The sequence below is a fragment of the Monodelphis domestica genome, chromosome 3 (genome assembly GCF_027887165.1).
Source record: "Monodelphis domestica isolate mMonDom1 chromosome 3, mMonDom1.pri, whole genome shotgun sequence".
Lineage (NCBI taxonomy): Eukaryota > Metazoa > Chordata > Mammalia > Didelphimorphia > Didelphidae > Monodelphis > Monodelphis domestica.
This window is the reverse complement of record NC_077229.1, coordinates 34,408,864-34,432,416: the sequence shown is the minus strand read 5'-3', so window position 1 is coordinate 34,432,416 and position 23,553 is coordinate 34,408,864. Positions and strand designations below refer to the sequence as shown.

General features: G+C 43.0%; 1 protein-coding gene across 6 annotated transcripts in view; it reads right to left on the bottom strand.

Moving 5' to 3' along the window:
• NOS1 (nitric oxide synthase 1) overlaps nucleotides 1–23,553 on the bottom strand; it is a 269,988-nt gene that overhangs the window by 138,622 nt on the left and 107,813 nt on the right. For all 6 annotated transcript variants that reach the window (XM_056821665.1, XM_056821667.1, XM_007490314.3 and 3 more), the window contains exon 2: nucleotides 10,807–10,973. The gene's annotated coding sequence lies outside the window, so the exon portion shown is untranslated. The remainder of the gene's footprint in view (nucleotides 1–10,806; nucleotides 10,974–23,553) is intronic.

Below are 23,553 nucleotides of genomic sequence, written 5' to 3'. Positions count from 1 at the left end.
CCTTGAAAGAAGAAGACCTGGGTTCTAGATCAGGGGCGAAGACTTACTGACTTTCCCTGTGACCTTAAACAAGTCCCTTGACTTCTTTGAGTTTTTGTTGCTGGTTCTAGAAAATGATGACAATAATACTTGTGTTATTCTAGAGTAGTGAGGGAAGGGTGACTGCAAATGAAGATAAAGTGTGATAGTGTCATGTAGGAGACATTTTGTACCCGCAAAATGATGGGACAAGAGGCAGAATTGTATTTCTTAGAAAGAGGGCTGACACTGGAGTTAGGAAAACTTACCTCTGACACATGCCAAATGGTATTAACCATGGGCAAGAAGCTCAGTTTCTCAGTGCCCCCAGGCAACCCTCTAAGAGTACAGTATAAGTCTCCTATATTTAGAGTTGGAAGGGATCTCACGAACCATCAAGTCCAACCCTCTCATTTTACAGATGAGGAAACTGATGTCCAAGGAGGCAGACGTGACTTGTGTATGGTCACACAGTTAAGTAAATATTTAAAGCAGGATTTGAACTTGGATTTTTCCTGATGCCAAGTACAATACTCTGTCCAGACCGCTGGGAAGTTTCCATTTGAGAGTTCCCTTCCAACACAAATAAAATTACAGGTCTAGAAAAAAGAAAGAGATGAAGATCCTACTTTGGGAATGGAAACAAATGTGCAACTACAGATCTTTTCAGCCATCCTTTAGAATATATCCTCCTTGACTATAAGGACCATCATGCTTTCCTGTTTTGTATCTCCTGTGTGATCATGATGCTTAATACATAGTAAACATCGAATAATAATGATCTATTAATTATATATCTATTTTCCATTCATCTATTTCTGACCATCTATGTCAGCTTGTTTATATCACCTATCTATTTTTGATATTATCCATCTAGTCGTATAATCTCTCTCTCTCTCTCGTCTATATATTCCCATCATCTAGCTATCGTCTAACTCCATCTCTCTGTTTCTTACTCTAGCAGTCATTTCTCTCTGCCTGACTTTGTTTCTCTGTCTGCCTCTATCTCTCTCTGCATATTTCTTTCATTTGGTAGCCAGGTAAATGAATGAATAGGTGAAAGCCTTATTTGGCACATATCACATTCACCATTTGCCCAAGTTCTTGCCACCTGTGTTATTAGATGTCACATTTCTTCTGGGTTTTATGCTTTCTACAGCTTTATCAGCAAAAAGTGGTGGCACTCCCATCTATGAGGGAGGCTGATGAATCCCAGCATTAACATGGTAAACCCCCAGGAGTGGAGGGTCTCTAGGCTGCCTAAGGAGAGGCAAATAGGCTCTGGTTGGAAACAGAGCAAGTCAAATCCCTCTTGCCCATCAGTGGCAAGATTGGACCTCTAAGTAGAATGTGGGCTTCCAGCCCAGGCAAAAGAGAAAGCCCCAGTCTTAAAAAATTAGTCATCATAACAACTAGGCATTGCTATTACCTCCATTTTTTTCAGGCAAGGAAATGAAGATTCAGAGTTTTTAATTGGCTTCCCTAATATAACACAATTAGTACATGTAAGGGGCAGCTGGGTCAGTGGTTAGAGTTCTGGGTCTGAAGTCATGAAGACTCATCTTCCTGAGTTCAAATCTGATCTCAGACAGTTCCTAGCTGTGTGACCCTAGGCAAGTCACTTAACCCTATTTGGCTCAGTTTTCTCATCTATAAAATGAACTATAGAAGGAAATGGCACACAACTTCAGTATCTTCGCCAAGAAAACCTCAAAAGGGGTCATAAAGAGTCAGACATGACTGAAATGACTGAACAATGACAATGGGAATGTGTCAGAGGCAGGAATCTAACCTACAAGGCTAGCCCTCTCACTACCATGCTAGGCTGTTTCCAGGCTATACTTAGAAGGAAAAAAGGAAGAAATATTATCACTTTAGTGCTTTTTGTCTGTCTTAGTGATAAAACATTATGCAGCATGGCTTAATGGATTGGAAAGCCAGTCTCAGATTCTGAAAGCATTCAATTCAATTGCTTCCTCAGGCATACATTGGCTGTGTGACTCTGAGCAAGTCACATAACTTCTTGATGCCCCCCAACATACATTTCAGGACAGGCGCATTATCTACCTGCAATGGTAGGTGGAGTTTATTCATTGGGAATTGTCTATACCAGTAAAATCATGGGTCTGGTTCCCCCGGCTCTGCCCCTGCCCCAAGGATTGATGTCATGGCTGAAGAAGAGCCTTGTCAAAATGCCTGAAAAATAGTCTCACTGGAGACCCCCAGCGACCACACATTGATACAGTCTGGGTTGACAGATTGTTTTAAATTCACCCACAAGCCTTCTTTATTTCTCATCTGAAATGGTATGAGGAGAAATTGCTTATAAAATGGACCAACCTTATAACCTGCACTGCGACAAGCAGATAAAAGAGAAATTTCTGGCAATTATTTAACCCTGGTTATTGAGAGTTATTACAGTCATTACAGAATTACAGATCCTTGAAGTGCTGGAGGAGCACGCGTCCCTGATGGAGGGTGAGGGATCTTCTCTGGGTAGCTATACATCTAGACTGGGAGATGGTGACTGCAGCTCTGCCTGGACGAAGGGGGATGAACTGTACAAGCTGGAGAGAGCCTTTCCAGTTCTGTAATTCCACAATTCCCAGTGCCTCTAAGGTCGTGGTTGATACCCAACTCAACACATTCAATTCACCATTTGGCATGTACAAAGTGCTTACTAAAGGATTTCACAGACCTAGAGAATTTCAGAGCTAGGAGGGACCTTAGAGACCATCTAGTTCAACTCAGATATGGAGAATATTATGACACCCATCGGGAAATCCCTAAGGAGTATACAGGTAGGGGACAGCTGGATGGCTCAGGGGATAGAGAACTGAGCCTAGAGACAGGAGATCTTGGGTTCAATTGGCCTCAGACATTTCCTGGCTGTGTGACCCTGGGCAAGTCACTTAACCCCCATCACCTAGCTCTTAACATTCTTCTGTCTTTCACCCAATACAATGTATTGATTCTAATATGGAAGGTGAAGAATTTTCAAAGTATACCTGTGGTATTACTTGAAGGTCTACAGTGAGTAGAGTCCACTGCACTTATGAGCTGCTAGGATTCAAAATCACCTCATGCCAGATTTGGAAGAAACCTCACAGGCATTTAGTCTAACCCAGGCTTGAGGAAGCATCCTCTTTATAAAGCACTCAATGAGTGGGTTTCCAATCTTTCCTTGAAGACCTCCATGGAGGAGCTCACTACATCTCCAAGATAGTGCTTTTGGACAGCTCTGTTTGGTAGCAAGGGGCATCTAGGTGGTGTAGTGGACAGAGCACTGAACCTGGAATCAGGAAGACTCAAATCATACCCCTGGATGAATCACTTAACCTAGTTTGTCTCAGTTTCTTCATCTGTATAATGAGCTGGAGAAGGAAATGAGAAACTATGCCAGTATTTTAGTTGTGTGACCCTGAACGAGTCACTTAACCCTGTTGGCTTTAATTTCCTCATATGTAAAATGAGCTGGAGAATCTCTTTAGAATCTCTTCCAAGGAAACCCCAAATGGGGTCATGAAGAATTGGACATGACTGAAAAATAACTAAACGACAAAATTTGATTGTAGTTTTTCCTTAAATTTGAGCTAAAATCTATCTCCATAACTTCCATTCATAGTGTCTTGTTTTGCTTTCTGGGGCCAAGCAGAATAAGTCATCCTAAGAGCATAGATTTAGATTCAGAAAGGGACTTGAAGGTCGTCAAATCCAGTAGTGTCAAACACATAGATCAGGGGTGCAGTCAAAACCAGATGAAAATGTAAGTGGGACATATAGAACAAGATAAATAAAATACAATAGAACACAGGCAACATTAATATGTGCCCCCCCTATATCTTTGTGTATGGTTTAGGGGCATCCTTTCCATAAGTCTGACATAAATGATCTGGTCCAAACCACTAATTTTTCAGATTATAAAATTCAGGTCTAGAGAGGATAAATGTCTCATCCAAGATTACATAGTTTTTATGTAAAAGAAGTAGAATTTGAACCCATGACTTTCTATCTTCAGGTCTAGCATTCTATCTATTGCACCATATTGCCTCAAAGTTGTTAAGACAGAAGAAAACTCTCTTGTGAATGTCAGACCAAAATCCCACTTCAATCTTTCTTTGTCTTTAAATACAGGAAGACAGTTATGTCACTCTGCTTAGACCTGTTAAATGGGCTAAATGCTCTCCTTCAGGAGCTGTTAGGATTTCTATACACTGAGCACAAACCTGACTTATTTTCTGGTAGTTGACTGTTAAGATGTGTATTTTGGAAGGAGAGACAAAACAATATCAGAGCTTTGGGCATGGGTTAAAGGAGGGAAAATTTGCTGCCACTTAGGCAGCTGGAAGCTTCCAGGTAATAAATTCCTTTACTACTCATTTACTACATTGCATAATCATAACTTCTCTGTGGTTCCCTTCTCTCATTCTCCTAGTCAGGGCTCCCCTTCTTACATTGGGTTGCCAGAAGTTATTTCTAATGAAGCTGATTAATAAAATCTCTATGGAATGCTAATTAGAATTTCAGCACTGGAAGGGACCTTGGAGATCTTCCAGACCAATCGACTTCAATTTAGAGATTTAGAACCTGAGACAGTGATTTGCCCTGGGACACGAAGCTAACTAGACACAGAATCTTGATTGGAACTCAGGTGTTTTGCTTCTTGGATAGGCATTTTTTCAGTTGACTTTTCATAAGATTATCTACGAGATCATGCTTCACTAAGGTTTTGCCATTAACCAGAAAGCTTTCCTTTCAGGCAATTTAACATATTTTAGATGACTTCTCATTGTCTTTCATTTAGCTTAGAGACATCACTGCTGGATAAGGTTATGCTGTGAATCTCATGCAGGTAAACTCAAAGCAAAAAAGTTAACTGCGAGGGTATTTAGAAAGTTTAATTCATGGAATCAGATAATGACAGAGTTGGAAGAATCCTCAGTAGCAAGCTAATGCAATCCTATCTGAATAAGAAGCTATGGTATCTTGGATAAGTGATCATCCCACCATTGCTTGAAGACCATTGGTGACTCTTAGCTCACCTCTTTGCTCTCAAGTCTCTATTTTTAAAAACTTGTACAGCCTGGCAATGCTAGTAATCAAGAAGATAGAAGCCTGTGCCTCTGAGAGACCTGGATGGAGTCACCTTCAGGCAGGCTACTGGCCTTTGAAATGAATTCAAAGCAGCTGCTTTGCTGAGGTCAGTATAAAATAAATCGGGCCTCTTGTTTTCCACAATTACTCTCCACAAGTAAATTTATCAAAAGGATCATTTCCCCAGGGACTTTCTCTCTCAAAGCATGCTGGAGATACCCTAAGGTATTAAATTCCAACATTAAATGTGGATTCAAGACTGACATTGGATTAGAAGGTCATTTTTCATGGAAAAACACTGAATTTGGAGTCAGAGAACCTGGGTTCAAATTCTAGCTCTGATTTACTACTTGTGTGATCTTGGGCAAATCACTTAATCCCTCTTTGCCTAGTTTCCTCAATTTGTTTATTGAGGAGCTTGGGCTCAGTTCCCTTTCTAACTCTAAATCTATGATCCTATCATCCCCCGGAAAAGGCCACTTTTGTTAACCTATGTAAATGGTACCTAAGTATACAATCAAAGGTTAGTAGTATTCTAGAATTTTGACTATAGAGCCAAGAGACCTAGGCTTAAATGGGCTTAAATGCCAACTTTGACACTTCTTAGCTGTGTAGCTACAGGCAATTCTGGGCTCGAGTTTTCTTATCTGTAAAATGGGTATGAGTGTGCTACCTACCTCACAGCATTGTTAATCTTAAGCTAAACCCCTAGAGAAAGGTGAGCTGTTGTTATTGCTATTCAGCTAGATTTATGATTTCATTAATGCAGAGAAACCCAAGTGAAGACCTTCATCTACCAATGTAGATGAATACTTTCTCAATGACCTCTAGTGTGAGAGCAGTGAGAAGTTAAGTGTTTAGCTTAGGGTTACACAGCAAGTATGTGTTACAAACAGGATTGGAATTCAGATTCTCCTGACTCTAAACCCTAAGATATTATTGATGCAGCTGAAGTGAAAGAATTCTGGAGAAGAAAGTCTTAGACTTAAGATTAGAAGACCAGGGCTCTAGTCCCGATTCTTCAACTTGCCAAGAATGTAGAAATCATTTCATGTCTCTAGACTTCATTTTGCTCATCTATAAAATGAGAAGGCTGAGCTAGATGATCTCTAAGGTCTCTTCTAACTCAAATATGTTATTATTGTTAGTTATAGAGAGGACAAAACATTCTGTTCCTTTGTAAAGACATTATGTCCTCTCTAGTTTATATACAATCACACACATCAATAGTAGTCAGAATCATAGAATCTCAGATTTGGAAGGAACCTCAATGGCCACCAAATTCCTACCATACCTGAATAAAAATATCCTCTGCGACATACTCAACATCCTCATCTAACATAAAAGATAACATGTAACTTCCTAGTTTGGATGAACCCACTGCTTCCCAAGGCAATCTATTACATTTTTAGCCAGCTCTAATCATTAAAATACCTTTCTTTATATTGAGCTGAAATCTACTTTTCTGTAGCTTCTATTCATTGATCTTTGTTTTACTCTCTCAGGGTAAGCAGAGCAAGTCTACTCCTTCTTCCACCTGACAGATATCAAATACTTGAAAAGAGTTATCTCATGCTATTCCTATCCCTGTCTTCTCTTCCCCTCCCCCAATCTTCTCTTCTCTAGGTTAGACATTCCCAATTCTTTCAAATGATTCTAATATGGTTGGTTGTCCTCCTCTAGAAGAGTCCAGTTTTCCCCCCGGTTTGTTAAGAAATCCTTCTTATCCTTCCATGCAAATTGAACCTTAGCCATGTATCGGAAAAAGCCAGCGTCACTGTTTTGCAGCTTTTAATCTTTCAAAACCACACTTCAAAATTGCCAAGTTCAGAAGTAGGATGGTTTAATTCTAAGGAATACGGATGTAGCAAGTGTTCTCCTTAAAACACACACAGACTCACACAGTTCAAAATATACGCAGACATATAAAAAGCTTTTAAAAACTGTACAAAAACTCACAGAATCTTAAGCATTTCCTAGGACATTCCTAGAACAAACCCACAAGCACAGATATTGAGATTTGCCATCACACACACATGCACACCATTAAGCGGTAAAAACATAGATTCTTTCCCATCTATATACCCAATAATACATACATTCTTGACCATTTCTGTATACACAAGAGCTCACCTCTGATTTCCTTATGGACCAAGGGACATGGAAAGTGTACTGCCAGAACCATGGACAGCTCCCTTGCACTGAGGTCCACAGTAGCCTTGGCAGAGTTGTGAGGGTGAATTGCTCAGCTCAGCTCCTACTTGAGCCCAGACAACAACTCACACTCTTTCCCCAGGGGGCCTGGGAGGTGGGCACTGTCCAGGAAATGCTCAATAAGGACTTCAAAGTGCAAGCAAATTGGCAGGGCACTCATGAACCGTTTCCTAGACCTGGAAGGCATAGATTCTGTAGATTTTTGAATTTGGCCATTTGAAGGAGGGAAGGAAAGCAAAAGACCGAATTGTCCTGGACTCCAGGAGAATATCTTCCATGTTCCTTGGCAACTAACAGCCCCAAATTGTCTCCAGACAACCAAGACGATTCTCTTGTCTTCTGCCTTTCCCGCCTCTTCTACTCTAGTTTCAGTTCTGGTCCCTCCCTGCACAAATAAAAGCTTCTAGCTCTATCCCTGGGGCAAAAGAGAACCTGCTGATTTCAGAGTGTATTATAATAGGGCATGATTTATCCTTGAGTTCAGGGGCTGTATATGTGTGTGCACCAGTTGCATAAGTACATGGACATATGTTTTTGTATGTGAGCAAGGAAGAGAGGAAATGGGTGCTTAGATTAAAGAGAGATTCAAAACAAGATCCTGGGGTTTTGGTGCCCCAAAGCCAAGGAAAAGTGTAGAGATTTTGAGCTAGGAGAAGGGCATGATGTTTCCCACCTGAGAAATGAAGCCAAGAATCTGATTGCCAGGTCCTTTTCCTTTCCAAAACCCTCTTGGTGACCAAGCAGTTCCCCACCACCCCAATGACTGAATAATCTGTGCCAAAGGATGGGCGGAAGGTAGCCCTGATGAAAGGTAACATCTAGCTACCAGTGGTCCCAAGTATCCACCTCCTACTACATTTGGTTTCCTGGGGTGTCTGTGGGAACCAACTTATACTTAGAGTGTATAGACCCTTAAACACCTACACTCCCACCCTCTTCCTGCCTCCCCACTCCTAGCCTCCTATTGTGGCTTTGATTCTCTCCACTCTACAATCTTCCTGAACTCTAGGATCCTGATAAGACTCCATAAGACTCTTCCTTTTGAGGAGGGGGTGAAGATAGGGTGTTTGTGTGCCTATGTGGATGTTCTGAGAAAGGAACTAATGTCTAGATAGGGGCTAATTTGTTTATTGGGGGAGAGACTTCTGGTCCTATAATTTATTTGAGGACTTCTACTTCTGGGAACTCGATTGTAACTCAAAGTCTTAGCTGCCCCAGGGCACCAAAAGATTAAGGAGTGACTTGGCCAGGGTCACACAAGCAGAAAGAATCAGAAGCTGTATCAGAACCTTATTTCAAAGCCTTCTCTTATCCTACCATTCCACAATGCCTCCCTAGGGTTATTTTAACCAGTATTCCAGATTCTCCCTTCTTATGATAGCTCCCATCAAGAAAAGAAGAAAGAGCACAGGATTAGAGTCAGAGGATAGGTTCAAATCTTAGCTATCCTATCTTTGGGCACTGGACCTCAGTTTCTTTGTCTATAAAAAGAGGGGGTCTATTAAATATCCTCCAAGGTGCCTTATGGCTCTTAATCTATGATCCTAGGGTTCCTGAACTAATGGGACAAAAATGAGGCTCAGAGTGTTTACTCAACAGTTTTCAGGATGGAGGCACATAAAGTTTTTTCTTGTATCTTAGGAGTTGGGGTAGGGGGAGTACGTTCTGTATTAAAGCTCATCTTTTTTCCACAGACTTCCACAGCACCTAGGCTGGTCTTGTTTTGGAAGTCATCACTTTGAGACAGCCGCCTGGAACCCAAGATCAGTGTGTTTCAGGTGAAGAAGGAAGCCATACATATGCAAGCCTCTCTAGCCATCACTATTTAATTAACTGGGTCTCTCTCCCACTTAGCCTGGTGTGGACCACTCCCTAAATTCTAACACACACTAAGGATTTTTAAGGTCCTTCCTAGCTTTTTCCTTCTCTTGGCTTCTGGCCCTCAGTGGTAGTGCCAGCACCTCTTTTATCCCTCCCCCTGACCCTCTGCTCTCCTTCACAGACACAATTCAGGAGGGACAAGACAAACTCACTCCCTTCTGCATCATGCTCTACTTGGGAATAAACTAAAATGTTCCCCCTGGGCCCTGGCCACCTTTTCCTAAGCTTAGGTATAGGGATCAAATAACTACAGGGGCCCTGGACTGGGAGGCTGGGGAGGCAGTGATTACTGGACTGTAGATATGGCCAATAATCCCTGTAGGTGACAGTAGGCAAACTGACAGCCAACTGCGGTAAGAATGGAAGGAACTGCAGCCAAGCTTCCTTCCTTTACCTTCCACCCCCACCCCCAGACCTTGAGGTTACTAGACTTGGGGACTTGCATGCCATAGCAGCACATCCTCATCTTCCTCCAAAAGCCCAGTCCTTCCAGACAAACATAGAAGGAGGGAATGCCCCCACCCCAAATGCACCACCTACCTCTGTTTCCCCAGCTTGTACCATTTTAAGGCAGCCCAGTCCTGCTCCTGTCCTCCTCCTCCTCAGGAGGTGGAGATGAAGAGGACTCCCAAACTACTGCCTTAGCAGGGAAGAGAACCCAATATCAGACACTTCCCTGCTGTTTCAGATCCGAGTGTGTTTGTTTCTTCCCATCCCTCCCATCCTCGACCCATCCGCAAGGCTCACCTACCAGTCGGAAAGTTTAGCTCTCCTCAGGGGCTCCCCGCTCCGCCTCCCCTGTTCCCAGGAAGGGAATCCATCATGCCTGGGTCATTTCCCTTCCCCTAAACCCTGGCTTAGCGGGATGACTCCTCTCGGGCAACGGTGGCGGGGGTGGTGAGGTTTCTGCCAGAGGTTGAGGCAGTGCTAGGGGGGCAGAGACTTCCTGGCGGTGAGCCAGGAACCTGAGACTCTCCGCCTGCCCCGGGAGGGAGCGGAGTGCAAAGAACCTGTGAGTCTGGGAGCTCTGTTCTTATCTTGGGGAAACCTCTCCCTTCCTGAGGAAGGAAGCAACTTTTACCAGGTAAATCAATGCATGGGTATCTAGACAGTCCCTTTATCCCATCCGGCACCACCCCTATCCCCAATTCCCTGCTAGGGGAATCCAAGGCGGCTGCGATGTGTGTGTGTGGGGAGGCATAGTCTTACCCAAGAGCCCCTCTCTCACCCTTCCCCCAGTCAACACTCGGATCTGAGCCTGGGCTCTGGGGAGAGGGGCTCCCTCCAAAGTTGGCTGCAGCTTAAAGCTCTGATGCCCTGTTCTCCTCAGTCCCAGTGTTGCACTCTTCCCCCGCTGGACCACCCTTCCAGTCCTTTCCTAGCCCAAGCATCCTGCTAAGGAGTCTAGAGAAGCGGGTGGACTGGAAGTGGGGTTGGGGGGAGACACAAAGTTGGGCTTTATTTCCCCCTTTCTCTAATTCCCCAGCTCCTCTCCTATCCTCCCGGGGTTGCCAGGGAGGATCCAAGCCAGTTACAACGAGGGGGTGGGGTGGGAGTAGGGGCTTGTTGAGCTCGACAGTGTCCAAGCTGGCAACTCACCTGCTTCAGGAGACCGAGTGCCAGTCCAGCCTTTTGAGCTAGCTTGTCTGCCGGCCGGTCGGCTTGCTTGCAGTCCTTTCTCCTCTTCTTCCTCCTCTACTCGTCTCAGGTTCACTTCAAGGATGCCAGACCTGGAACCTGATGGCATCTACTCTCAGCCACGCACGCTGCAAGGTTGGGAGGAAACTGCCTTACCTATAGGTAAGAGCCACAGTTTCCCCCCCTTTCATCTGATTTGTGCTTTCCAAGATCACTCCCCACCCCCATTTCTCTTTTCCCCACCCCCACCCAACCCAACCCCACCCCCCTCCCTCATCTCCTTTTCCCTCCTCTCCAGAAGCCAGAGTTTAGAATGCTGTGTTCTCCCCAGTCTCCCACAAGGAGGAAGGGTGGTCCCTCTCTTACCCGCTTCTGCTTTCTTCTTCCCTCTTACGCTAGCTCTCTCCAACCCTCAGAGCACTAAGTGTCTCCTGGCCATGAGATGAAAATGCAGTTTAAATATGTAGGGACAGGGACCCAGCGATGAGCTCAGCCAGGGTCGTGAGGGGGAATTTACTTTTTAATATCATCACTGAAACGAATTAACGTTGACGTCCAACCAGCCAATTTTATGGGTGTGGAGGGGGAGAAGAAGCCACCCTCATTAAGAGGAGCTCTCTGGACTCAAAGGCACACATCTTTTATATAACCTAATTTCCATCCCCCCCCCCCCCATCAGGAAACACTCACTCACTCACTCACTCACTCTCAATTCTTTTCTAATTGGAGAACTCAAAAAATGATAGACTCATTTTGAAAATATTTTTTTCCTCCACCCTTTAGTCCTCTCCTGCCAAGGTCTCCTTTCCACCTGCCTCTCCCTCCTCAGCTATTTCCCAACCTTGGTGTCTTGGACTTGTTGACATTCCTAGTGGTTTTCCCTTCAGAAAATGCTAATTTTTCTATTGCTTAACAGGCTATTAAAGCAAAGGTGAAGCCCCCAAACTGAAACTCTAATTCTGATCAAAGAGGAGCAGAAATCAAGGCAGGGGGAGGAATCCTTTGGAAACATGAACTGTTGGTGGCCACTGTGTCTGCTTTTCCCTAAATGCACAAGCTGGTACATTGCTTAGTAGAATATTTAGGATCCCACAACCCAGGCTGGAATGACTTGGGGACAACTTAGGAGGCTGGGGGGATTTTTGGTGGACTCCTTCCATGCCCCAAATCTACAGCCACACAGACTTCAATTTCACCATCATCCCTTTCAATTTTGTAATGTTATTAGTGCCTTGCCCACATATTTTGCATCTTTCAGCTCATAGACATGACCCCGTATCTCAACCCCTTTCCCTTAGGAAGTGTGGTGGGGAGGAGGGCTAAAGACAGTTGTCTGACCTGGACCGTTTCTTTTAGGAGGGAGGCCAGAGCAAAGAGAAGGGGGGAAGTAGCTAAGAATCAGTCTTCCTTCATTTTCACAAGTGCCCTGACATATGGGTGACTGAATAAACCCTGTTTGAAAGCTGTCTTTTTTTTTTTTCTTGGCAGATTGCTATGAGTCTGTGTATCACTTTCTTTGCTCTTCATACACTCTTGGAGAAGCAGTGTTACTGTGTGTGTGTGTGTGTGTGTGTGTGTGTGTGTGTGTGTGTGTATGTGTGTGTGTGTGTATGTTTGAAGAGGATGCATTAACTTGAGGGTTTTTTTCCTTTATCTTCTTCCACCCAGTCACAAATGTAAAGCACCTGAGTTCTCTGGTTCAGTTCTAACTTGATCTTTCCCACAGCCCAGTACCTCTTGTTGAAAAGAGAGCCCACTCAAATACACACACACACACAACCACAAGAACAAAAACCCTCTAGAGATGCCAAACAAAAACCATAACCCAAAATACCACTTTGTCATTAATATATGCTTTTCAAATCATTTTGCACTCATAAGCCCAGGAGAAATGGGAAGTGAGTCAAGGAACAGGCACTGAGGTGTTTGGGATCTACTTTTTACTGAGTGGAAAGACTGAAAAAACGATCAGGTATGTGTGTGTGCTCTAAAAATGTGTTTATGAGTCAGGGATGGCTGGGACCAGGGCCTGAAGCCACCTTCCATATCACAGGTTGTATGAGGAGTCTCAAGAAGAAAAAAGATGGACTGGATCCCTAAATCATTCCCCCTCCTGCCCCAATCCCCTTCTTGTCTGGCTCATCTTCACCTGGCTGCCTGAGCCGTTTGAAAGTTGAGAGCCAGGCTTCAGCTGTGTCACCATCGTCAGCCTTGGTAAATTGCTCCCCCAATTACCATGGCAACTGGGAAAAATAAAAAGGAAACAGTACAGGGAAACAGCTCTTCCACAGGGTTGGCAGTTCACCTGATCAAAACAGGCCCTGGGACCACTCAGGGGTCTGGGCTCAAGCCAACAGAAAGTCCTTCTTCTGGCATACTTGATGTTTAGATGAGGCCGATAGATGTGGGGGGCAGGGAGGAGCAGGGTAGCCATAAACTTAACTGGGTTGGGGTGAGGGTGCCATCTACCCTGGAGGCTTTGGGATGTTCTCACACACAATGGATCAGGAAGGTAAGGAAACAAAGACCTTCCCTGAGCCCAGCAACTTCCCCTTCCCAAGTCAAAAATAAATATGGCAGCAGTGCCATTGTTAAGTATGCAATCAATACCCTAGGAATATGGAAATGGAAAGAGCACAGGATTTGGAGTCTGAGGGCCTGGGTTCAAATCTATTCTGTCCCTTAGTAGTTGGATGAGCTTGGGCAAATGGCTTAAACCCTCTGGGCCTTAGTTTCCTCATGCATAAAATGAAGGGTATGGACTAGATGACCTTGAAGATCCTTTCTATATCTAAATATATTATCTGATGATTTGATAATAAGGGGCAAGTATATGTGCTTGTTGGGTGACCTGGCTTACTCTATCCATCTTAGATTTTAGTTGTCTTCCTAGGGCAAAAAGTAAAGTCTACCCCTGACTTATAGAAGGGGTATTTATATGAATATACTCTAGACCTACCTCATCATCTGTAGAATATGGCTATTACCCATGGCCCTCCATTCTTCTTTTTGGCAAGGTAGATGTAGTGTTGGACAGTCATCTAAGGAGGCTTCCCTAGTTAATACTGCTGCCCCCAAAGAGGTATCTCTGGCCTGTGCTTAAAAACATTTGAGGCTAAATGTGACCAAACTCTCCCCCCTCCCATTCTAACCAGCAAAGGAAAACAGGCAGCTAGATGGTAGAGTGTACGGAGGGTTAAACTTGGAGTGAAAAAGACCCAACTCAAATCTTGCATCATGGTCCTGGGAAAGTCACTTAGCTTCAGTCTCTTCATAAGAAAAATGAGGATAATAATAGCCCTGATCTTTCTTGCTTGTTATGTGGTCCAAATGATATATTATCTGTAAAGCACGTTGCAAACCTTAAAGTGTTACATACATTCTAGTTATCATTATTAGTTCGATGAGCTGCTTCCCAATATCTCCCTTCTGTACCCCGTGACCTCTTTTCTCCATTGAGGTTTTCCTTTAATGTTTCTCTTAACCATGATGGATAAACACAGTGGGAATGAGGGGGGTCTGAAGAGTATGTTTTTTTTTTAAATATATTTTATTTGATCATTTCCAAGCATTATTCGTTAAAGACATAGATCATTTTCTTTTCCTCCCCTCCACCCCCCCCCCATAGCCGACACGTAAATCCACTGGGCATTACATGTTTTCTTGATTTGAACTCATTGCTTTGTTAAGAGTATGGTTTGCTCTGAACCCTGCCTTTAGGCTGGTAAAGAGTAGGGAAGGGGAAATCAGTGAGAAGGGGGAGGGCAGGGGAGAGATCATTTCTTTTCTGCCACCCTCTTTCCAACCATCAAGTGTCTAATCCCCATTCTACAGGACAGATACCAAAGCCTAGGAAGGGCTGAGGTCAAAGTCTCCCTGAGCTTGCTGGTCAGCTACGGACACAGCTGCCCTCCGTTTGCTATGGCCACTGCCACCGAGGGGGGTAATACATTATCCAGGGCTAATGAAAACATAATTATCTCCTTTTGACTGCAGAGGGGCTAATTTAATAGGCTACGATACAAAGGCATCTGCTGGCTTCAGCTGCCAGTGAAGGCACTTGAAAGGCCCTGGGAAACAGCCTGATAAGTTTGGCAGCCTCCAGGACTGACTCAGGGACTTTCCTAGGAGCCAGAGGCTGGGGGAAGCAGGGAAGGGGGTCAAACATGTGGGGCAATGCAGGTTTTGATGCTTCTCCAAGAAGGAGTTTTAAGAAAAGCTATTGATGGTTCTCTTTCTCACATCCAAACATTCAAGAAATTCCAAAGGACTAATTTCTTCCCTCTCCAGATATCAGCCTGGTTGAAGAAGATACAAAACACTCAGCTGTGAGTGTATCTTCCAGGATGTCTTGGGAAGGGATGCAGAAGAGAGGGGAGGAGGCTGTACCTTCCCCTTCTCTCCACCTCCTTTGGGGTGAATAATCGATGCCAGTGCTTATAGAGAAGCATTTGGTCTAAGGCATGACTACCCTGGACCCCATTTATAGAGTCTAATCGATGAGAGTACCTAAAGATTTACCAGGCTGCATAAGTACTCGGTATTCCCTTCATTATGCCATGCCCTGAGTTAATTCTTCTTGTCAGGACCCATTGAAGGTGGGGGTCATTGAAGTCATAGCTAGAAACATTCTTGGAGTGTCATCTTTCTGGCTGCTGCTACCACCCACCTTCCTATTCCTTAAGTACCAATCAGACATCTCTTTTCTAGGCTGAAGACAAAATCTGGGGGCTGGGTGATTGAGTAGGATGGGGATGGGGTTGCTATGTGGTCCTAGGCACAGAGATACCTAAGATTTTGGCCCTGTCTTTTAGGACCAATTTGTCTGGGTTCTAGCTTCAGATTCTACCTGGAAGAGACTTTAGAATTCATCTAGGTTAACCCCCTCATTTTACAAATGGAAAAAATGAGACCCAAGGAAGGCAAATGATTTTTAGAAAGTCATACAAGTGGCAGAGCCAGTTTAAATTGAGGTGCACAAATCAATACTCTTTTTATTCAGTCTGGAAAGTAACTTAGGACAAAGGTTGCAGTATGAGAAATAATGTCCCAGGACCTCAATCAAGAAATCAGGTAATTTACAGGAATGTGTAGAAGAGAGAAGAAGGACTTAGTAAAAGAAGCACTAGATTAATTAGGAGATTTTGGTTGGAAGTCTAATTAGATGTGTGACCTTATACATGTCCCCTTTCTTCTATGATCCTCAGGTTTCTCAACTATAAAATTTGGGGGATAGTCAATAAAAGCCAGATTAAATATTGTATATTTTAAGTTTTTCCCTCAGTTTGATATTGTTTGTTCTGAGGTCTCTCTCAACTCTGACATTCTGTGTTCTATCATTTCTCCAAGTTCTGGCATTCTATATTCTAAGGTCCCTCCTAACTCTGACATTTTGCAACCCAAGTTTCCTCATATTTCTGAAATTCTACAGGTTTATGGTCCTTCTAGCTCTGATATTCCATGGCCTAGGGCTTCTCTTTGCTCTTAAATCCCATGTGCTAAAGTCCCAATTGCACCCCTCACCCTCTCTACCTCTATATTTTGAGATTCCTTTAATCTTGGACATTCTATGTCTATTCTATTCTTCAGATGTAGGTTGAGTTTTCTTTCATGGGATTTTACAAAGTTTTAACATCAAGAATGGCCACCCTGGAGGAAGGAGTTGCCTTTTGCTCTCTTGGTGAAATCTTAGACTTCACAGGAATAGTGAGGGGTTCCCATTTGGAGAGGAACAGGGAGATCCCTACCCAGTCTAGCTCAGCCCAGCCTAATAAGCCACTCAGCTGAAAACTAGAGAGTGACAGTTCTTAGGCTGACCTAGAGATGGCAGTGAGCCTTCACTATTTGCTTCTGACTCACTGTATTCTAGAGACCTGCAAAGACCCCAAAGGTTTGAGAAGTGGTGGTTGTTTGGAGAGGCAGGAAGGGAGGTTATAAAGCTCCTCTGTGCCTCTCAGTCTTGGGTGGGCTCAGATATCGGACAGCCTGGGGTAGAGGAGGGACTGGAACAATGGGAGCCCAGTCCAGCATCCTTGCTTTCTTCCCTGTTTCTCCTAAACAACTCACCATCTATTTATTCTCTCATTGTCTGGTTAGAAAGGAAACAAAAGGTCTCCTGGAGAAAGCCTATAGTTTACAATTCTGGAGTAAGGACTAAAGGATGTGTTTAGGTGAGCCTGAATAGAGCCTTATTGATGTGGCACTACTCCGACAATCACCCCAGAAGGTAGGCAGTGCAAGTTTAATTTCCTTCATTTTACAGATAAGGAAACTGAGGCTCAAAGAGAATGAGATTTTCCCATATTCAAAAGCTATTAAGGGTTATGGTTGAGATTTGAACTCAGATCTCCAGGGCCCCTTGACCCTGTCAGTGATAGAATCACATCATTTTGAGCTAGAAAGAACTTCAAGTGATCATCCTGTTCAATCCATCCAAAAAAGGCATCCCCACCTCAATATACTAACATTTGGTTATTCAAATTCTTGAAGACTTCCAAGGAGGTAGAGTCCTTCACTCTCCTTCCCCCACCACCCAAGTCTGTTCATTCCACTTTTGAACAACTCTGTTAGTAAAATTATTCCCTGTATCAAGCCCAAGTTGGCTTCTTCCTAATTTCTACCGATTGTTCTTGATTCTGCCTTCTGGGGCCAAACAGTCAGTCAGATTCCATTCCCATATGGCAGCCCTTTACTTCAAGAAAGCTCTCAAGTCTCCCTTGAGACTACCCTTTTCCAAGATGGACCATCCCAGTTCCCTCAATGTATTCTCACAGAGCAATGAATGCAAGTCTCTCTCTTCTGATTGCCCTTCTCTGTGCATTCTCCAGTTTGGAAACAAAGTCATAGATCTCAAGCTAGAATAGACCTCACAGGCCATCTAGTTCAATCCCCTCATTTTATAGATGAGGAAACTGAGGTCAAAGCAGGGTAAAAGACTTGCCCAATAGGTACACATAGGTCACAAAAGTAGCAAGCATCAGATGTGAGACTTTTTCCAGATCCTCTGACTCCAGAGTCATTTCTTTTTCCCACTATGCAATACTGTCTTCTTTAGACAGCACGACTCCTTATTCTCTTTCAGTTCTATCATCTTGTGTTTCCTCTCCCCATCACTCCATCTTCAGTATAGAGTGCTAGGCTTGAGGATAGGAAAATATTCCTTTAAATTACACTTTTTACATCTACTAGCTGACCTTGGACAAGTCATTTACATTTTTTATGTCTTATTTTCCTCATCTGTAAAATAAGGGTTTTGGACTCAATGATCCAAGATTCCTTCCAGCTCAAACTCTATGACTCTATGAATGTGTTGGATTCAGTCACAGTCAGGAAGAACTAGATTAAAATCCTGACTCACATACTAGATCTGTGGTCCTGGACCAGTCATTTCAACTGTGTGAGCCTTGGTTTCCTTATCTCTAAAATGGCACTAAATAAACTTGAGGCACCTACCTCACAAGGTTGTTATGAGGCTCATATGAAATGTATGCAAGGTGCTCTGTAAACTGAGAGGATACATGATATTATTATTTTCCCCAGCTCCAGTTATGACCAGCCAGGTAGTACAGTGGAAAGAGCTCTGGGTCTGAAGTCAGGAAGACTGATCTTTCTAAGCTCAAATCTGGTTTCAGATACTTACTAGCTGCATGACCCTGGGAAACTCACTCCTGTTTGCCTTAGTTTCCTCATCTGTAAAATGAATTAGGGAAGGAAAAGGCAAGCTATTCTAGTACCTTAACCCCAAATGAAGTCACAGAGTCAGACATGACTGAAAAGGGACTGAAACCACCAGCCTAGTTACCAGATAAGTGATTCCACATTAACCTAATTTAGTATATTTGCTCTTTAAGGGAGGGAATCTGGTAAGTGGGGGTAGTACTTAACCCAAGGGCATGAATGGTGTCCTGAAGAGTCAGATGTGACTGAAACAAATGAACAATAACAAATGAAAGGTAAAACTCATTCATGGCAGAATTTTAGGGATCTAGAGGGGAGAAATTTCTGGGAAGGGACCATCCTGTAAAGCAATGTCCCATGAGCCAGCAAAAATCAGTCCACATCCACCTGTCCCCAGGCTGAACTGAGGGCAGGAGTTAAGGTGCCTCCCTGCTTCCCACTGTGTGAATAGGATTCTTCAGGGGGATTATTGAAGACACAAATGGAGTTCCCCTCCCCCTACATATCAGCTTTCCTCTCCATAGAGATTTTAGTTCCATTTTCTTGGCTCAAGGGAGAAAATTTCTCATTGTCTCATTTAAAAGATGAGAAATCTCTGAGGTTGCATCATGGCAAAATATCCAGGGAAAATGATGAAGAGGGAGAGGGAGGAGAGAGAAAGAGAGAGAGAGAGAGAGAGAGAGAGAGAGAGAGAGAGAGAGAGAGAGAGAGAGAGAGAGAGAGAGAGAGAGAGAGAGAGACAGATAGACAGACAGTAAGAGACAGAGAATGAGACAAAAGGAAGAGAGAGGATGGGGAGAGAGAGAGGCAGAGAGCATTGCAAGGTGGAGAAGTAGGCTAGGCTAGGAATCAGGAAGCCCAAATTCTGTTCCTAGATCTATAGGTGCTCAGATAGGTCACTTCATCTCTCAGGATCTCAATTTCTACATCCATAAAATAAGGGAGTTGGAGTCAGAGCACTGCCAAGGTTTTTCCACTTATAAATCCTCCATTTTGTCATCCTCTCAGCTCTAAAGGTCTGTGATTCTATGACCTAATGAAAGAAAGATAGGGTTGCATAATTATTTGAGCACTGGTCCTGCTCCAAGAGTGCTGCCTCTTGACTCAGAGGCCCTTGGGTTCAAATCCTGCCTCTAATTTTAAACTACCTTTGGTACATAGATAAGTGTCTTCTTCATTGCATTTCACTAAAACTCAGTTCTCTGATCCATGGAAAAATGGATAGAGAGCTGCATTCAGAGTGAGGAAAACAGAATTTAAATCCTGCCTCAGGTGCGTAACAGCAAGTTACTTAGCTCTGTCTTCATCAGTTTTCTCATTTGTCAATGAGGATAATAATACCACTAATTTCACAGGGTTGTTGTGTGGACCAGATGACACAATGTTTGTAAAGTTCTTTCCTTAAAGCATTAAATAAATTCTAGTTATTATTCAAATGAGAGTTCTTTCTGTGAAAAGTTTTCTCTAGCCTTGGATCTAAGGGATAAAAGGTCAGTCTAGAGTCAGGAGAGACCTATATACAAATCCTACCACTGACCTTTAGCTGTGTGGTGTTGGGCAACTCACTACCTCTCTGAGTCCTCACCTTATGGGGTTATGGTTGAGGTTCAAATAAGATCATATATTTGAAATGATTTGTAAACCTTAAGTACTTTACATACAACGTCCCCAAAATGCTAGAGTAATAAAGCTTTCAAAATGTTATTTGCTTAAAGCTACACTAAGACTTTTGGGACACCCTATATAAATGTCAATTGTTGTGGTTATACAAAGTTCCATAGGGTAAGGTTCTTTAGGGCCCTCTAATTCTAGCCCAACCTGTTTAATTGTTTTCAGTTGTGCACAATTCTTTGTGATTCCTCTCCCTTATTTCTTGGTAGAGATAATGGAGTGGTTTGTTATCTCTTTCTCTAGCTCATTTTACAGATGAGGAAACTGAGGCCAACAATGTTGAGTAAATTGCCCAGGGTCACATACAGCAAATGTCTGGGGCTAGATTTGAACTCGGGTCTTCCTGACTTCAGACCCAGGGCTCTATCCATTTTACCTCCAGCTGTCCTATCTGCAACCCTATTGTACCCTGCCTAGTTGAATATAAACCCTATAAGGGGAAGAGCTGACTTCATCTCTAGCCCCTATCACAAAGCCTAGAATAGAAAAGGACCTAATAAATGCTTGTTGCATGAATCTGGGATGTGATTGCAAACAGAAAGCCCAGAACACCCCTGATATTTTATTTGGTGACCCTTCAAATGCTTCCAATGGTAGTGGGGGAGCTCAGAAGATATCCTTACCCACATTTTTAGACCTCCTCCAGGCCAAATTTACCCTCCTCATTTAGGCTTCATATCCTCTCCACCCTCATCCTACTTCCTACTCACTCTTATCTTTCTCCCCCCCCCTTTCTGTAGACTGGGTCTCCCTTTTTTAACCAAGCTGAAATTTGGAGATAACTTGCTTGGACCCAATTTTGTACCTCTGATCATTGAAGCGTTGACCGGATTCATTTCCAAGCTGTGCTGATTCACCCCTCTTTAGCTAGCCTGGTCTCTGCCTCCCAAACCCTATGCCAGACCTACCTGCCCCACAAGGCTCACCATATTGAAGTCAAATTTAGTGGGGATATCCTAGGTCCACTGAAGCTCAGAATTCCTCAGGGATTACAGACATGGGACACCACAAATGACCTCTTCTCTTTCATATTGTTCTTAGCCCATAGGTGTGGCCATATCTTAGGAAACAAACTCTTAGAGAATTTCTCCAAACCCAATGGTCCCTAGAATTTACTGCTAGAACCCACTAGACACAGCTAAATGTCAAATATTTCTCTTGATTCCAGTGATTAATTTATTTTTTCCACCTAAAGCTGGAAAGGACTTGAGAAGACCTTTAATATCTCTCATCTTAATAATAATAACAGCTATTACATTTGGGGAACTGCCTTGGACTGGATTATATCCTGTCATATATTGCTCTCTAAACACTTCCTATGTGCCAGTCACATCTCTGCAAAGAGAAAAGAAAGACCATTGCAAAAGAGTCAAAGCTCTTTGAGATGAGGTTTACTTCTTCCTGGTCTTTGTATCTCTAGCACCTTGGACAGTTCCGGGTGTGCACAATGCATCTCAGAGGCCATTTAGTCCAAATACCTCAGTTTACAGAAAGGTTAAGTGACTTGTCCATGATCACACAGATAGTATATAGGCAAGTCAGGATTTGAAACCAGATCTTCTTACTCCAGAATCTATGTCTTTTCTTCTGTCTCCACAGAAATTAAGTAACTAATCTATCTAGGGACACATAGCTAATAGAAGCAGAATTGGAACCTGTGTCTTCCAGACTATAAGCCCAGTACTCTGTCTACTGTGCCAAGCTGTTTCTATGACATCTTAAAGTATTTTCAAGGTCACATTAGAGGAAAGTCCTCCAAGCCCTCTGGATTTTGAGTACTTCTTGAGATGTGTATATAACACTCTTCTAAATCAATATTATAGAAAGGTATCAGCAGGCTCATTAAAGAATCTGATAGGGATTATACCAACATGTTTTCGATTCCAATTAACATGACCCAAGAGGCAGGCATAACTATCCTCTTGTATATTTATTCAATAATAGGAAAACATCACCTCAAATTAATGAGAGACCATCTTTGGACTAAATAAAGCCCCGAGGCAATAGGATAGAACTTGTGGTTCCTGGATCTTTTGAGGATGAGGACCCCTCCCCCCCTTTTAGCATTTAACATTTTACAGATCTCCCCATATGACAGTAGTTGGGCTTTCCATTAGTTGAGAAATTTTGTGATATGAAAATTATTCTATTTGGTGTGAGTATGGATTAGAAGACTTCTAAAATTCAATACTGATCTTGAAGGCCCCAGTGAATGAAGCTTTGGTTTAATAGTGGGAAATAACTGGTGCAATGGAAAGTGGGTGGATTTAGAATATAGAAACCCTAATTATAAGACCAAGTGGCATGACCCTGGGCAAGCATTCTCCTAGAGGAAGTACTATATGGTGGAGAGGGAAGTAGACTTATAATTAAGAAGAGCTGGGTTCAAATCCATTCCTAGATACTTATTTGCTGAGTGGTCCTGAGTAAGTCACTTAACCTCTCTGTGTATCATTTTCTTCATCTTCAAAATAATGGGGGTTGCTTTAATGATTAAAAAACTTTTATCTTGGGGGCAGCTGTGTGGCTCAGTGGATTGAGAGCCAGGCCTAGAGACAGGAGGTCCTAGGTTCAAATCTGACCTTAGACACTTCCCAGCTGTGTGACCCTGGGCAAGTCACTTGACCCCCATTGCCTAGCCCTTACCACTCTTCTGCCTTGGAGCCAATACACAGTATTGACTCCAAGATGGAAGGTAAGGGTTTAAAAAAACAAACAAAAAAAAAACAAACAAAAAAGAAAAAAAACCTTTTATCTTCTATTTTAGATTCAATATTGTATATTGGTTCCAAGGCAGGAGAGCAATAATGTAAAGCAAATGAGGGTTAAGTGACTTCCCCAGGGTCATACCGCTAGGAAGAATCTGAGATCAGATTTGAACCTAGTATCTCTTGTCTTTAGACTGGGATCTCAGTCCACTGAGTCATCTAGATGGCCCCTTGAAGGCTTTTAAACTCCAAATCTATGGGTGCTATGGTTTTTAGGAGCTGGAACAGCCTAAAACTTGGTATCTCATAAAAGCTCTTCTATCTACCTGAGCTGATATAACACTAGAATGACCTTGGAGAACTCAGGGATGCCTATATGCCATGGAGAGTAGTAGTAGTAGTAGTAGTAGTAGTAGTAGTAGTAGTAGTAGTAGTAGTAGTAGTAGTAGTAGTAGTAGTAGTGGTGGTGGTGGTGGTGGTGGTGGTGGTGGTGGTGGTGGTGGTGGTGGTGGTGGTGGTGGTGGTAGTAGTAGTAGTAGTAACAAATAACTTACTGGCAACTTGGAAAAGCTAAAAAGGAAGAAGATGTTTAAGGCAATTAACATCTATGCAAGAGTAGTCTTACTATACACTTTAGAAATTACCAAATGGG